General features: G+C 34.1%; 1 non-coding gene across 1 annotated transcript; it reads left to right on the top strand.

The window, feature by feature from the left end:
• The first annotated feature begins 230 nt into the window (after positions 1–230).
• On the top strand, positions 231–363 carry LOC122897865. Its single transcript, XR_006382695.1, has one exon. It is a non-coding gene; the product is annotated as a U11 spliceosomal RNA (small nuclear RNA).
• Positions 364–4,239: the final 3,876 nt, after the last annotated feature.

Genomic DNA, 4,239 nt, shown 5'->3' with positions numbered 1-4,239 from the left:
GACACCAATGACAGCAACTTCTTACTAGAAATATCTCCTGAGGCAAGGGAAACAAAAGCAAAAATAAACTATTGGGACTTCATCACAAAAAAAAAAACAACAACAAAAAAAAACAAAACAAAAAATTCTGCACACTAATGAAAACAATCAACAAAACTAAAAAGCAGCCTATAGAATGAGAGAAGATATTCGCAACACAGTATTTCTATCTTTAAAATGGCCAAGTACTAAAAAAGGACTTCTGTTGTGAGTGGCACATGTAGGGCAGCTCTATTGCTCTTCTTGCAGAACTGACATCAAGAGATTTCAGAAACGTAATTTTTGGTACCTGGACAGCTGTTGATCATTGGTCCCTGTGCTTCCCCCAAGAAAATAAAATACAGAATCAAGGGATACATGCATGTATATATATACATGTTTATAGCAGCATTATAAACAATATCCAAACTATGGAGAGAACCCAAATTTCCATTGACTGATGAATGGGTAAAGAAGATGTGGTATATATACTCGGCCACCAAAAAGAATGATATCTTGATATTTAAAAAGATGTGGATGTAAAACAGATGAACATAAGGGAAGGGAGAAAATAAAAAAAAGTGAGGAAACAAGTCATAAAAGCCTCTTAAAGATAGAGAACAAACAGAGGGTCTGAGGAGGGAGGTGGGTGAGGGATGGGCTAGATGGGTGATGTGTATTAAGGAGAGCACCTGTTATGATGAGCACAGGGTGTTGTATGTAAGTGATGAATCACTGAATTGTACTCCAGAAGCCAATATTGCACTGTATGTTAAGTACCTAAAATTTAAATTAAAAAGAAAAAAAACAGAAAAAAAGTCAATTAGCCAACTTTCATTAATTAATAAGGTGTTTCATCTTTTATTGCTCTTGTGTTAAGGACTGTGCTCTAACAAAGCTTATAGGCAAGAAATAGGGAATATAGGAATAAATAGGAAGGAATATAGGAATAAGTAGGAAGGAATATAGGAATAAATATAGGAAGTAAATAGGGAATCTATTGCAATATGGTAAGATAATTGCCAGAGTTATCTAGGAACAGAATCTAACTAGGTAAACAGTGCCAGGAATGTTTCTTGAAGGTAATATTTAACCTGAATCCTGAAAAATGTATAGAATTTGGTTATCCAGGTGAAATGAGAGGTGAATAGGGAGAGCAGCATATATAAAAGCACAAAAGCGGGACAGAATATAAGGAGTTTAGGGAGTGGCATGGCATTCAAGATAACCAGCAGGTAAAGAATAGAATGGAGAGATAAGGCTTGAGAGGTAATGAGAGCCCAGATAACTCACCACACTATATAAGGGCTTTAGGGGATTAAACTTTATTATGTTTGCAGTGGAAAGTGATATCAATTTGTAAGTTATGAGTCTGGTGGCACTATGGAAGATAGACTAACGAGAGATGGACTGACTGCAGAGAACTGGGTAGGAGGTTATTGTAGTAGTTCAGGTGAAAAATTGTGACTTGAACAAAGATAATAGTAATGAATATGGAAATGAAGAATTTGGCTCAAGAGATACTTGGAAGGTTGAGCTAAAAATAATCAGATATGGAAGGGTGAGAGAGTTAAAAAGAGTCATGGAATACTAAAAAATTATGGTGTTAATAACTGAGGTAGAAACAAGAACAGACACAGGCAGAGGAAAGATGAAATTTTGATATGAGTTTAAAAGATATGTAGCACATCAGAGTCGAGATCATATTCTTTAGGAAGTTGGATAGGAAAGTTCAGGAAAGAACATGGTAGATGAAGATTTTCATGTCATTAGCATTGAGGTGAAACTTGAGATTGTAATAAATGATGTCAACTAGGGAGTGAGAAAATAAGAGATCCTAGGAGAGAGCCTTGAAAAACACTAATGTTTAAAAGCAGGTAGAAGAAGAGAGCTTCTGAGGGAGGCTGAGGTGGCTAAGCCAGAGAGGATGTCAGCTGTTAAAATCCAAGGATATGATGTTTCTGGAATTGGAAAATGACCCCAGGCCTCATTCTGCCTTCTATCTTCCCTTGCTGCTCTGGTTTTAGCTCCTGGTGATTGGCTTTCTTTATTTTCTTGCAAGGTCAGTTTTACATTTATATGGAAATTTGCTATAATATATCCAGATTTTGGTTTGTGGAGCAAGAAAGTGTTTCAGAATACTAATCCACCACATTGTCAGGAGTATTCCACTGTATTTCTTTTAAAATTAAAAATGGCTGGTTACAACTTGATAAGAGACATTCATGCAAAACCTACAGCCAGCGTCATACTTAAGGTGAAAGACTGAATGCTTTCCCTTAAGATGAAGAACAAGACAAGGATGTCAGCTCTCACCATCTCTATTCAGTGTTGTACTGAAGAGTCTAGCCAGAGTAATGAATGAAACAAAACAAGATAAAAACAAGAAATAATAGGCCATATTAGAAAGGAAGAATGATCAAAACTATCCTTTGGAGATGACATGTTCATCTATGTAGCAAATTCTATGACTTACACAAAGAATATTAGGAAAAATAAGTGAGTTTGGCAAGATTGAAGAATACCAGATCCATATACAGAAACCAACTGAATTTCTATATATTAGCGAAGGACAATTGGAAATTGAAAAAAAGTCACAATTACAAAGTCATAAAAAATATGAATTACTCAGGACCTGTGCAATGAAAATGAATAAATATCACTGAGATAAATTAAAGAATACCTTAAAGAATGGATAGATGTGTTCACAGGATAAAAGACTCAATATTTTAAATGTTGCTTATCCCCTAATTGACCTATGAATGTAATGCAATCTCAATAATAATTCTAGCAAACATTTGTATAGAAATTGACAAGCTAATTTTAAAGTTCCCATGGAAGTGCAAATGTCCCAGAACAGCCAAACTCATTTTGGAAACAACAAAGCTAAAGAATTTACTTTAGTTGATTTTAAGAGATAGTATTATAAAGCCATAGTAATCAAAGCAATGTGGTATTGGCATATAGATAGACAAGTGGAGCAGAACAGGTAGTACAGAAATAGACCCACATATTATGGCCAATTGATTTTTGACAAAGATGCAAATGCATGCAATTCAGTGGAGAAAGTATGACCTTTACAACAATTGTTGGACAATTGGATAACTATGTGCCAAAAAAGAAAAAAGAACTTTGACCCATACATTGCACCTATAAGGAAATAAATCAAAGTGAATCATAGGCCTACATGTAGAACCTACAACTACAAAACATGTAGAAAAAATATTAGTTACAAAATTTTTGATAGGGTACCAAAAAACATGATCCATGAAAGAAAATTTGGATGAATTGAACTCTATCAAAATTAAAAACTTTTATTCATTGAAAGACTGTTAAGAGGAGGAAAAAACAAGACACAGAACTGGAGAAAATATTTGCAAACTGTATATCTGAGAATGGACTTATATACTCTTACAGTTCAAAATAAGACAAACAACCCAATGAATAAAATGAGTAAAAGATTTGGAAAAAATACTTCACCAAAGAATATATGTTTATGGCAAATGAGCACAGGAGAAGATGCTAAATATTATTAGTCATTAATTAAATGCAAATTAGAACCCCAATAAAATGTAAATACCCACTCACTAGAATGGCTAACATTCAAAGACCAATTACAACAAATGTTGGCAAGGATGTAGAACAAGTTGGACACTCATATATTGCTTTTGGGAATATTGAATGGTACAACCACTTTGGAAAATATTTCATCAGTTTCTTTAAAAGTTAAACAAACATACATCTACCATACTACTAGGCATATGACTCCTAAGCATACTACTTGTAGGTATTTACCCAAGTAACTAAAATATCTGTTGAATCAAGACTTGTAAAAAATGTTAAATGTAACTTTATTTGTAATGAAGAACTGGAAATTGGCAATCCAAATATCCATCAACGAGTGAATGAATAAACAAACTGTGTTACACACATAAAATGGAATAGTACTCAGCAATAAAAATAACTATTAATACATGCTATAGCTTGGGTGAAACTCAAGATAATTATGCTGAGTGAAGAAAGCTAGACAAAAAGAGTACATGCTGCAATGATTCTATTTGCATAAAATGCATACTATTCAATACTGACAGAAAGCAGATCAATGTTTGTCTGGGGATTGGGGGGATAGAGAGGTATGGAAAAAAAGAGTTACAGGGGAGTAAGGAAACCTTTTGAGGGTAATGGATGTGTCCACTCTCTTCATTGTGGTCATGATTTCAT

The sequence above is a fragment of the Neovison vison genome, chromosome X (assembly GCF_020171115.1).
Source record: "Neovison vison isolate M4711 chromosome X, ASM_NN_V1, whole genome shotgun sequence".
NCBI lineage: Eukaryota > Metazoa > Chordata > Mammalia > Carnivora > Mustelidae > Neogale > Neogale vison.
This window is presented reverse-complemented; position numbering and strand designations above follow the sequence as displayed.